This window comes from Mastigoproctus giganteus, chromosome 9, assembly GCF_048544385.1.
Source record: "Mastigoproctus giganteus isolate SK-2022 chromosome 9, ASM4854438v1, whole genome shotgun sequence".
NCBI lineage: Eukaryota > Metazoa > Arthropoda > Arachnida > Uropygi > Thelyphonidae > Mastigoproctus > Mastigoproctus giganteus.
In genome coordinates, this window is record NC_143583.1 from 200811999 (window position 1) to 200825646 (window position 13648).

Here is a 13648-nt window from a genome sequence, read left to right on the forward strand (position 1 = left end):
TAAGTGTTCGCTTACTTTTTTTGCTGCCACCTTTAATATAACTGGATAGATCCCATCCACCCCAGGTGCCTTCCTTATGTTTAACTTCAACAATTTCTCCTCCACTTTGCTATCTGTTAGAGTTTGATAAACTTTTGGCATTCCCCTCCTTGAATAACTCCTCATGTGTGAATGTAGATGCAAAATACTCATTCAGTTTATCAGCTACCTGAGCATGATCATCAATCTATGGTAAGTGGTCCAATCTGATTCATCCCTTTCCTTTGTGACTTGATTACAGACTAGTTTGTGTCACCTGATAATTTATATGCATCCCATACATTTTTCTTCTCTGCCATGAGCCTCGAACAGCATTTCTTAGTTGGAATGAAAAGCCTAGTAGCTACCAAGATTAAATTCCTGAAGGCTTCCCATTTAGAATTTAACATTGGTAACATCATTGGTACATTGTGATCACTGTCACCCAGTGGTTTCTTTATCTGCAAATTCTTAATGCATGAATAATCAGATCAAGAGTATTACTCTCTGGTTGCCTCTTGAATATGCTGCTGTAGAAAACAGTCATGCTAGTGTGCGAGTGACCAACCCACAAGTTCCAGTCAAAATCCCCCATTATAAGACTTTGATTTACTGGCCCACTATTTCTCTGCACAATTACTCATACTCTCATTTTTCCTTTCCCAGTGCTTATGTCACACTAAACAGACTCAACATTACATCAATTGGATGCACTTCCTTAGATTTTATGTGCTTCTTAACTAACAGCATAACCCCACCTCCCTTCTTGTACTCCCCAAATTCCAATTCTGCACTGCTTATATCTGTGTGACACTACATCTCTGATATCCTAACAATATCTGCCTTTGATGTCTTGACTAGCACTTCAAGCTCATCAAATTTATTAAGTCTACTTGCACCTGTTTCTACTCTTAGTTACCCTAACCCAGCCCATGTATTCATTTGTTTCACTGGCTCCCAACAGTCCTGGAAATCTCCATTGCCTTGCTTTCCATGCTGCTGCTCATTCTAATAGAAGCAGTGCAAGAACCACTTTTAACCTTTTAGTCTGTGTATCCCCTTAAGCTAGCAGTTTTCTGACCCACCTAACACTGCATCACCCTTTCTATTTAAGTGTACCCCATCCCTGTAGAAGCACAGACCAGGGTCCTCATCATATATTCCCTCCTATCATGTCTGGGCAGAATTGCAGACACTTTCAACCCTAACCTGTACTTGTTGAGTAAATCTGCAGATCTGTTACTTTTAATGTCATTAGTTCCATCATGTACAACAATATCACCTTTTGTGCCCTTAAAAGATATCTGCTCTACAACATCAACTTTTGCCCCTAGCAGACATACCCTGGTCCTATTCCACCTATCCTTGCATAGCATATTACCCATCTCCCTGACAATACAGTCACCAACAATAACTAGTTCCTTTGAGATTGCCCCCTCATATCGATTTCTTTGAGGACATTTACCCTACACCTCAAGTTCTCTAATTGCCGCCTAATTTCTTGACACTCTAGGCATCTAGCACACACACAAAGACATCCTCCTTGGCTAGATAATGTCCAGCAAACATTTCTTGAGACTGTGATGCATTGGAGAGTTTCTCCCCCAAGTCAGGGTCATGATTTCCGTTTAAATAACAATGGAATTTAATAAGATTAATTGATAATACTAAGCTAACTGTTTCGTATTATGTTATACTTTACACTATCAGTTCAAGATATATACGTTGTGCTATTTCTTTTCGATTACAATATGGCACCAACTGGAAGTCGTAACTTCCAAAAATCACTAGTTAAATTCAAAATAAGAAGCTAACGAATGCTACTAAACCTTTTTAATATCTTTGTGTTTTACAATGTAGTATGTTAATTAATGAAGAATACGGTAAAACTATCTCCCTTTACAGCAGCCAAAAATCCACCGACTGTTCTCTTCCGCCACCAGAGCACCCTCTCATATAGGAAACATATATGCACTTTAAGAACTTTGGAGTACTTACCTAACCCCATCTTTCATAGTTCAAATCAAAAGATAGTTACATGAGGTAGTTTGAACTCTATAGCTTACCACAGGTTTCATTGTAAAGCTTGGTGCTTTGCTACACCTCCGTCTATTCACCATGTGCTCAGGTTTGGTAGCAATATATGCACTTGGAGCTAAGCTGCTGCGTCTCCCTGTGATAGAAAGACTACCCTTTCGAGATTTTAAAGCTAAGCTGCTTCGACGACGTGGTTGTGGTCCAGCAGGGGGTCCAAATTCCACATCCCACACTTTAGGTCGTCCATCCTCCTGCTCACTGCTTGATAATGTAGGCAAATTAAGGCATCTGCTGATTACCTGAAATATATAATTATTTATTTAATTTAAAAACAAACTATAAATTAAATTTACAGCATAGCTTTAAGTTCAGAAAAAAATCCTAATAACTTTCTTTACTCATCACAGAGGTGTAAGCCATAACATGAGAATTACACTTGTGCTTCAGTATGCTGTTAATTTCTACCCCAAAGAATAGATCAGTAGCGGTGGACTCCATTTAAATTTAGTGCCACTGTCAAAATGCTTGGTGGGTTTTCAGAGCTTTTTTTGTGAATAGAGGCTGGGCTACACTTCCTGTAGTGAAAAAAATAATTTTGAATCTCTAGTGTGTTAGAGGTGACATTTACTTTATATGTGTGGTACAAAGCTAAATTTGAATTAACAATATATTTTGGTAAGGTGCTACATATCAAGTTTTAAAAAAAAGGTAACATTTTCTTTCTTGTACTGACTGTATTTTCAAACAGAGGAAACAAATAAGCATTTCAAAGTGAAGATGATAGCAACATGTGCATATTATTTATCTTCCTCTGAGCAGTGCTCAGAAGGTGATTTTACAGGACATTGGAAAGCATATGGAATTCCTGTTATGGGTAAGTATTGAAATAGTTTGAATTAAAGCAGCCACTGAAGTATATATGTACAGAAATGATTAACAAGTCTATTCAAATAAGTGGCACTGACTCATAAATTAAGACTTTTTGCTGATAATTATAGGCAGGTTATCCTCACATCTATTTATGCCTTGATATGTTAGATCTGCAATGGTCATGGAGAGTTGCAAGTTCTTTTAATAATTGTTTATAACAATTCTGAGTGGATATTCAGATAAAACTCTTCACACCATTGATAAACAGTTCGGTTGCCAAAATACGTCATGTTATGAGGATGATTTATATTTTCTCCTTTTCTAACAAAATACTCTCATTATCTTATTGACACAGGAAGTATAGAGGGAAATTTTTTTTTTTTTGCAGAATACCATAGGCTCTGCCTTTACACATTTATACCTGGGGGGGGGGGGGAATTGGGTAAGAATATTTTCTTATGAAGAAATGAATCACAAGAAGAGTCCGGGGGTTTTTTTTTTTTGTATTTCTGTTGTAAAAGAGTAATAGCACCTGATCAAAGCCATCAAGATAGTACAAATCAGTCCTGCTGTGCTATCATGTTGGCAGAGCAAGCCCTCTTACTCAGCTTATAGGCTTAAAAACTGTATTCTGGTTATTTAATCTTAGCCATATGCTGCACAAAGGCAACTTCCTACAATCCAGTCTAAACCTCTTGCCCCTAATTACCAAGCTCTGTAACCAAAAGAGTTAGTTAGATTCATGGGAAGTCTCTACAGACCTGTAAGTTTGACCTCTGTGCCAATCAACAGTTAATAAAAAGTAATGCAAGATCACGTCTGCCGCTTTGTTCCTTAATGATGCTAATACAAAGGCAGGTATGGTGGTTCATGATTAGACACAAACTAAAAATAGTTTGTACATGAAATTTTCTGAGCAATTTAAATGGTCCATATATGTTAGTCTTACCAAGAAAGGCCCGAGTAAAAACTAAATGCTTCCTCAAAGGATGGTTGCACCTAGTGCTGCTTAATTCATTGTTCTTTAGAAAACAACCTACAAATGTCATTTTCCCTCTACATATTTAGTTTATCATGCTGTTCTGAATTTCCCCTCCTTACAAAAGGGTTTCTACATTAAATTTGCCCACAGACATCAATTAACTTTTATGTTAGTGAACATTGGTGGCATTTTCATATCTGACTGCACAATTACCCCTGAAGGGTAACGAACCTCATTTCTGCTATGCCTTAAATATGCCCACCAACAATCATGAAAACTGTTAGAACAAAATTCTGGGTGTATCCCTATCTTCTGGTGCTACTGTTAATTGGTATCTTTTCATATACAGTTCCAGTAAAAATTAGGATATTAAATAAGCTCCATTACTTGCAAAAGATGAAGATATTTGTATTCCTTTTATTAATCTTTAGCAAAGATTAATACTCTGTTCTGCACAAACAGTAAGGTCCTGTTTATCTGCATTTCCAAAGTGAGTTCTTCCCATCTGGCTGAATATCCTCTCACATTCAGCATTACTAAGGAATTGTTAAAATTCAAATTTGTTTCTAAAATAAAGTATTTCTACACTAAACAAAAATTATCTTCTCCATGACCTTTGCATTACAGGCCACAATTGATTGAAGAAATATGTTTAGATTTATGAACACTGACATGAGTTACCAGGAGTTCTTTTGGATCAGTTTAGTTAAACACAATGAAACATTTTTCAAAGACTTCTCTACCCAAAACTGAAATAGCCATCCAATCAGTCACTTTAAATATACTGACTTCTCTGTGATGAATATTTGTAAGCAAAAGCTCTTGATTAAGTTTCACCCAGAAGGAGGTATCCCTGTTAACTGAAGAAGCACCTCTCTTCCATATGTTTTTGCCCAAACTTTATTATATTTCTTTAGTATCTGGTTCTAACCTAACAACTTATTCATTTGAAATATTCTTTCCAATTACCCCAGTGTTGGGGAGAGACAGTCTTTTGTGGACTCCAGGTTTTGCCACAGCTGGCTGTTTGTGTAAAAGTGCAACGTCTTGTGTTGAGTGGCTGTCACTGGAAACTTAGCATCTAGGGGACAACTGACCTGAAGTCTATTGCCCCCATGGACAGTAGGTAAAAATTTAAGGGAAATTATTGTCTGGGATGAGCAGTGTCCATTAGAAGGTGTAACAATTGGGTTAAAGTTCCAGTCCAGTAGTAGGAATTCTCTGGTCACAATCACTTATGAAGATGCTCCATACAGTGGTAGCAGCTGTCACATGTTGATGGGTGTTAAAGTCCAAATCCAGTGAGGTCTGGTTATGGTGAAAGTCTTGCCTTGTATCAAGGTCACATCCATTCAGTCCGAGAACGTGCTGTTATGGTGGAGACCTTGTTGGAAGTCAAGTCATGTTTGTGTGTGGTCTTGCTGGGTTGCTCTTTGCTGCTGGCTGAAGGGCACCTGTTGTGCTCTGAAGAGAGATCTGCACTTCTTGGGAGTCATCTTGCAACAAAATCCCAAGTTGTAATTTCATTGTTTGCTACATCGATGATGGTGTGGAAAATCTCACCAGGTTGTGTTCCGGATGAGCCCCCAAAGGTCTTCTAGGATTTCCTTTTCTGAGTGTGAATTTAGTGATATTACACCCCTCTAAAAGTGCTTCTATGTCTATATTGTTTCATGTGTGGTCCCTTCTGGTCAACTATATTCTCTCCTTGATCTTCTTGTCTGTCTTCTTCTGAGAGTGGTTAGATGTGGTGTCCATCGTGGCCCAATCAGCCTTTGATGTTTTAAATCTTGGGAGGTTGTTAGTATCATGACTATTGTCAGCAGTTTGTTTACATACCACTTAATTACTATCCTGCTAAGTAATGTGGTATCAATGCATGAGCATCCATAGATTGTAGGAGAGAATGGCTTCTTCAAGCAGTTCCATAATATGGAGTTAGACCCTCTTAAGCCTGATTGCATTATCAGTGACAACCATAGATGCCCAAACACAGGCAGTAGCATAATCTTGTTTAACTGTCTTATGACTTGTAGAAATCTTTGTGGCTACTCTATTATACATATATGTGTGTGTTCATAATCTGTTTTTGTTTGATTGAATCTACTGCTCCTGCAAATTTAATTTTTATGTCGTCAGGCAACTCAAAAATGGCTATTGTTGGTCCTAACTGTAGTTCTTGTCACCTTTGAGCTGGCCTGTTTCTTTATTGACTTCTTGTTCTGGAAGCAGGTGGAGGAATGTGTCCAGGGCATAGCCTTTGTTCTGATTTCCAGTTCAAAACATGTTACATACAGGTTTGGAAGGATACAGAAAAGAGCAGTGAGATCTAATTGATTTAGTATAATATTAATTTCCCCATGTCATTCTACAAGAGTTAACATTACATATTAAAAAAAAATCAACCTGCTGAGAAGCTCCTGGAACATGTCTAATAAGTGTCTGATACACATCATCTGCCATGGCATCCTGTTAAAAGATAAAACAAATTAATATTAATCAATAAGAACAGTTTGTTCATATCAACTATTCTATAATGCTTCTTCAAAATATTAAAATTATGCCAAGTGACATTCTAACAGCTAAATGTATATAACAGTTCATGGCATGCTGTGTGAGCTATAAAGCCCTGGAACAACTAGCATTCATTGAATTTTTATGGTTGTTTGTGATTGGTACTCAGCCACAAATATAGGTCCAATTAATTGCTTTGATGAAAAATCGTGGAGTGTATGAACTTTTGTTTTGCATTCTCCAATGTTAAATGAATCAAAAACTTTATTGATGACGTCAGTATATACTGACCACAATACAGGAGATAAATAAACCAGGGTTATCAACATTGTTTCAGGTAATCATATGTACAAATTACCAAAAGACTTTCTTCCTAGAAGAAATATGTTGTGTGATTAATATTTTCCACCTGAAATAGATTCTAGCAGCAATGGATAAATGCATGCTGTTTTTAAAAGAATACTTCTTACTGCTGTCATTGCATTTCAGGCTAATATATAGGGTGCCATGGCACAAAAAAGGAAAGGCTGTGACCTCTATATTAGAAGCAAAAGCTAAGCACATATATTGAAAATTAAGTTCTTAAGGCCCAAGTGCAGCTGAAATAGCAACAAACAGCAAGCTTTCACGGTGTTAGTGAAATCAGACTTAGAAAAACATCAAATTGGCATTGATGAGAGCAGGATAGAAGCTCTCAAAGGAATTAAGTTGGGCCCACAATGTGCAAAAATTATAGGATCAGGGGCAAAGGTTGGTGATGTTGTAGAGTAGGAGAGTCACACATAAAGCAGCTAAGAGTAAGAACAGGTTCAAGTCATCAAATACAACAAACAAATGTGCAGAGAAATAGAGTAGGTCAGTAAAGCAAGAATTTTAACTTTCCAGATATTGAGTGGAACTTATGGGTTGGTCACTCACAATCACAGTGCATTGCTGTAAATAAGTGTCTCAACAACAAATTCTAAATGGATGTGAAATGAACTGTTGAGATATGTGATACAGAAGCCTAGTAGCTTCTATAAGTAAAGAAAGCAACAAGACTTTACTTGTGTTAACATTAGAAGGAAAGGGGTAGAATCAGATTGGTCCACTTGATGTCAGGCTGAATAGATATTTTGTAATAACTGTTGAAGTTAAAGTATCTATCAAATCATATTGAGGGAATCCCCTGTAGACATGGGTAATTATAGCCCTGTTGGTTAAAGAAGTAATCCCAGATTAATGTAATGAAGAAAGGCACATGGGGTTTGAGGCAGCTTGCTTTTTTCCATCATTAATACAGAAGGGGGGCGGGGAACTGAGGTGCTAAGAAGAAAATGTATGAAAGGAATTAGAGCCACGGGATTGTGAAGATAGCCTCAAAATACTGCCCTGAGTATATTAGGCAAGTAGAGATAACTAAAAATAGGAATTTTTACAGGTTAATGCCAGAAGAGCCTATAATGTGTGTCTCTGCAGTTGACAAAACAAATGGATATCCTCCTGGTGCCGGAGCCATTATCATAGAGTATATAATTACTGAAATTATGCAGAATGAAGCCTGGATTGTACAAGGGGCATTCAATTAATTATCCACCTACCTAAGAAATGAGATAGAAGCAAAAATCTATTTTTCAATGTAACTCCACTACACTTGTTCCATTTTATTGGCAATGAGGAAAGACAAATAAAATTATTTTCTTGAGGTGTTGAAACAGGAAATAGGTAAAGTCACAGTCTCTCAAAGTAGCAAGTGACCTGTGCAAACAAGCAACACACCTCTGGAAAGTTTTCCACAGTGTTTAGAGTGTACAAATTTCTCTCATCACCCACCTTGCACTGGCCATAGTCATGGAGGATTGCTATAACTGTTCTCTTAGCTGTCACATTCCCTGGAGACTTGGGATACCTTTAAACATCTTGTCATTTACCACAATCTCTACTCAACTTCCTTTCATGAATGGTGCTCCAATTTCAGAACATACATAATTTAATACAGGTATCTTCCTGTTACAGCATCACAACCTAAAAACATAGTGGGATCAAAATTAGTATGACTCAAGTTATAACTATGGGACCTTAGGTAGATTATTGAATGCCTCTTGTATAATCCTATAATATTGTCAAGAAGGGCAAGTTCTGTGAAGATGCAGTTAAGGACTGATAATGAGGGGATCAATTGTTGGTCACTACCTATGGAATACAGTAATAGTAAATGAAGATTGGGCATTCTAGGACAGTTTTACTGAAAAAATAGACTTACTCCTATGCCGTTATCAGTAAATAAAGGTAACATGTCATAAAGACTATTTTGTAACCCAATATCAGATAAGGTTTGATTAAACTTTTCTGCCATATAATTTTCATTTAATGTGTGAAGTTCTCGCTTAAATATTGGTATTTAGTTCATCAGCGAATTCAAACTTTCTTTGACACTGAAATGAAATAAATTCCCAGTTTAGTTTATCTGCATGTTCTTTAATAACTCTTCAGAGATGGCAGGATTTCATCCAACAATTGTAACTTTCCACCACAAATCTTTTAAGTGATTCATTTCTTCTTGTTTCAGCCAAGCCATGATATTCCAATTCCTACTTGAAGAGAACCACTCTACACGTTTGTTGCCACCAAGTCATACATTAAACCATGAAATTTCAAATGCTGTGGTGTTTGTTTTAGAGCTAATTAATATTTTATCCATTTACTTCAGAAAGATGACAGGAGTTTTAATTCCAGTAATTTGAAGATATGGGTGTACATAGCCTACATATTTCTGTTAACATCAGTCAATTATTTTACCTTGCTTCCTTTCTATAATATCATGTAGCTATGCATAAATATATAATCAAATGTGAAGTACATTAGGACCACAAAATGGCCTTTTTGATGCATATCAATATAAACATTTTAGTTCGTAGGGAAATGCAATATCTCAAATGAATAAAATTCCCAATTTTATACTTCAAAAACATGAGCTGCACCTCTAAACTTTTGTTCTTCATCTGAAAGGAGTAACATATCTTCAACCAACCATTCTCTAAACATCTTTAGTCTAACAATATATCTGTTATCAGTAATGATAGAAATAACATCTAGTGAAACTCTTATAGGATGAGTTTTAACTTAAAGTATAACAGCTAATACACTCCATATAACCGTAAATTATAATAGTCATCTGAGTTAGTTCCTAGTATAATTCTACAATTTTTATTTTCTATATACAGTGCATTCCGGTTATTTGGGCCTAATCAAGAAAATAGCCAGGGTTTATTGGGCTTTTCTGTTAGTGGAATCTATTATAAATGGATAGTAAACTTGAATTCTGTGGGTGTTCACGTTATGGTGAAATGTGTTTCCCTTCCATGAAATCTTTGTAACTTGTGTGTTATTGATTGCCTAATATATCTTTACTAATTAGAATTAAATTCACAATGACCGGCAACTTTACTATGGCGAGTCCATCGTGTTTTTAACTATTTATGAAACTTTGCATAACTGGGGCAGTCCTGATGTGTCCCAAATAACTGGAATCGACTGTATATCATAAGTTTTTAATCAACCCCACAAGCTGATTCTAACTGAAACTTTCATCAGCATTGAGTATGCCAAATGTTTAACTATGAAACTGATTTTCTAACAATAGACTGAACTCTATTGTTTGCATTAACTAAATATCTTTTAAGTTTCTAATAGAGTACATTTTCTCACTTATTTATTAGAAAAAAAAAATTGGTGATTACACTAACCAACATGGTAGTAAATATAGAGGGAGTTACGTTTTAACAATCTATTCTGGCCTCTTGTGAACTTTAGCTTCATAATGGCAATGAATTTCCATCAATTGGAACTTTTTTTTTGGTTTTTTTTTTTAGGAGCATTAGCAACTAAGGCCATATTGCTCCGGGATATGCGGTGGTCATTCCTTGACCTTTCCGCATACTCCGTATTTGGTGGTGACGGGCTCGAACCCCGGTCTAATCAAGAAGCATGTGCTACGCACTGCTGCTCCTTCCCACCTGGCTACGGAGGCGCACATTGGAACATATGCAGTAGGGGTTCACACCAGGACAATGTAATGGATTTCAGAAGTGTTTCATAAGCATGAGCTGTCAAATGTCGTTAAATTCATTTCCACGATGATAAGTAGGAATAAAAGAGAAAATCCTGTAGTAACAAATTTTTATGTTGGTACATCTTTTGAAATCAGCTAGTATTATTTATACTTGTTAATGAGATGATTATTTTTGCATTCTTTACCTACTGTTTGATAATCTGAAATTAGTTTTTCTATGTTTCTCCAAATAAACTCTCTACAATATGGGTGAAATGTGTTAAATTCACTTTTAAATGGAACAGTTTTTTTTATCAGATAGATCAACACAGCAATATTGAAGAAAAACTAGTTCTTGATAATGACATAGGGGTAGAAAAGGTTTCAAGTATTTAAATAGTAATAAGAGGAGAAGTCTATTTTATCAGCTATGTGTGGGCAATGGTAAAGTTTCTGTAGACAGGGATATATATAAGCAATTCACATTTCTTTGTTTGGAAAGGGTGTGTAAAACCTGGAATAGTTGTTGCTATGTGCCTGTTTTTTTATACAGTCACATAAATAAAAAATGTCCAACCACTTATCTAATTCTGGTATTCCTAAAGGCTTTTACTTTTCAGATGACCAGCTTCACCACTGGGATCTGGTTTAAATTCCCTCCACAAATTATATAGAAGTAACACAGTATTTTCTTCACATGAGAGACTAAACAATGACACACACTTACCTCTACAAGGTCCTTCAGTGTATTAATCTGCATAAGGCGAGCTTCTGTAGTGTTGCTCAAAAAGCTGTTTGGATCTAATCCATTCAGATTCTGTAAAAATACAAAATATTTGTTATAATTTTTATATAAACTTTGGATTATCAACCAAATCTCTTACTGCATAGTAACACAAATGAATTTATTGGCTTCCATGTACCATGGGTAGTTCAATACCAGAAGAGTGTCATGTTCTTCTATGAGTTTTCAGTAAATATACACATACTGACAAAAGCATTCAATAAGGTGTCTAACTGTTCTTGCACATCCATAGTAACAAACACCCGAGCTCAGCTCAATGTGAAATATTTGTTTTCAGACTTTGATAATGTGAGTGAGCCCATTATCCAAGGTATGAGAATAAATTAAAATCTTTTACTTAAAGTCAGAAATATCTGTGTTTTTTTTTGGCACTAAATAGAATCTCCTTGGAAACTTTTAGGGCCTGTGTTCTGTTTCCAAAATGCCCCTCCTCAAAATTAACATTTTACTTGATTTTTTGTAGGAAGTGTACGTGCATAAAGAAACTTGGACACCAGAATCAAATAATATTAGTACTACCATCTCGTTTAGGATCTCCTTTTCAAAAAATTCTTGCTTGTATCATTTCCTAATTTGTGTACAGAACCTCATGTCATACTACAACTTTTTTGAATCAAGAAAACATAACTCCACTACCCTGTGTTTAATGCATTATCATACAACACATATCAGGTGTGAAACAAGCTTGTGGAGTTCTCAATGTTTTGACACCAGTCATGTTAATGACTGTGCTCCAGCTGAAAATATATACCAAGGCATTATATGCATCCCTACTTGGTCATGTTTTATCTTGTTACTATGATGAGAGTAAAAAAAAAAAAAATGGATAAACCAAATATATTTGGAATGGTTTCACTTAATGCTGAGAACATGAGGAAATAAAAACTGACATAAATACTTACTGCCCATTCCTGAAGGAACTGTTTTCCTAGTTGCTCTCCGTCATTTGGACTCAACGTTCTGTTATAATCCCGGGCAACCTGAATAATATTTAAAAAAAAAAAGTATTGAAGTTCAATCCTCTTTAGATGAGAGTGCAAATTTATACAGCATCTGCTATTCAATTACTCTCTGAGTGAAAGAAACTTTTTCTCCACCTGGTATAAAGAGATTAAATTTAGTCATGTTGATAAATTATAATGGAGTAAATATTCAGAATGCCCATCTTCCCCCCCATGTAGTGGTGAGAAGAATATTTTAGCAACCTCATTCCCTTTCTTTATATTATTAACATAAGAATTGTTATAGTTTGCCTTAATTTATACTCAGTCCACACTTCCTGTTGAAAAATTGTCCACACCAATCTCACTATTTCTTGTAAATGCTTAGGTTATTGAGCCTACTTTACAATCTTGTCATCAGACCAGATAGTAAGGTCCCAAAACATAATAGTCTATCACCACCAATTGCTGGGGTGTACTGATATCTATTCTAAACTCCAAATTACCTTAAGATCATGTTTCCAAAACCTTGTTACTTCGGGTTCTGCTGTATTAGGAGCAACCTCCTTAATCTGAAAGAAAAAACAAAGCATGACTTCACAAATGACATTATGTGGAACAGATTTAAGCTTTAAACCACAAATCTAGCCAATTTAGGGTCTACTGTTTCAGTAAATACTTCATGTGGTGGAAATTAGGGTTTAATATTTTCCAAGCGTGTTTCAAAATCAGAGGAGATCATGCCTGATTTATAAAAATAAAGTAACAACTTATTATATGAGCTTTGTGGCCTGTTACAGTTCAAGATCTTCCTTCTGTATTAAAATTAATTTTACTTGCAGATCCTCTTTGGAATAAACCTCATAGCTAAATACAAGTCTAAAAGGTCCCACAGACTCAGGAAAAGTATATCCATAATCATTTTACACATTGTGTGAAGCAATTAAAAGAAAAATGGATACAGTTTGTATGATAGAATTGTAATAGAAGAATTAAGTAATTTACGACACTAGGTCATAAAGCAATATTCCTCTACTGTTTTTAATAAAATAAGATTATGCTTTGCATCATTGTAGTATGTTTGGGGGACTCTCCTATTTTGTTATTTTTCTGCCACACTGGTTGTATTATCTTTGTTTTTAGCCCAGTGATGAGTGAATATCTGCTGATAGTATTATTACACTAAAGATATATATCTGACTCTTACAATTGTTAAGAAAAATGCTTAGTTGATGATCTTAAAAACAAGTTAACATGCAAATCATGATTTAAATCTAGAAAAGATACTTAAAAAAAGGGGAAATGGTTGTACAAGTGTCTTTGATGAGCCAAGAGAAGAAAGGCCATCAACATCCCCAGACAGTGAGATGGGTGCAAAGGTTGAGCAGCTGGTGCTGAATGACAATTAGTTAAAGGTCTACCCACAGCATTCTCCTGACCTAACACTGTCA

The 13648-nt window shown here is 35.8% G+C and overlaps 1 protein-coding gene across 1 annotated transcript in view; it reads right to left on the reverse strand.

The window, feature by feature from the left end:
- Window positions 1-12713: 12713 nt before the first annotated feature.
- The window catches only part of LOC150081024 (uncharacterized), a 136719-nt gene continuing 135784 nt past the window's right edge, over window positions 12714-13648 (reverse strand). Inside the window, exon 14 of the mRNA XM_090380983.1 lies at window positions 12714-12769. The gene's annotated coding sequence lies outside the window, so the exon portion shown is untranslated. The remainder of the gene's footprint in view (window positions 12770-13648) is intronic.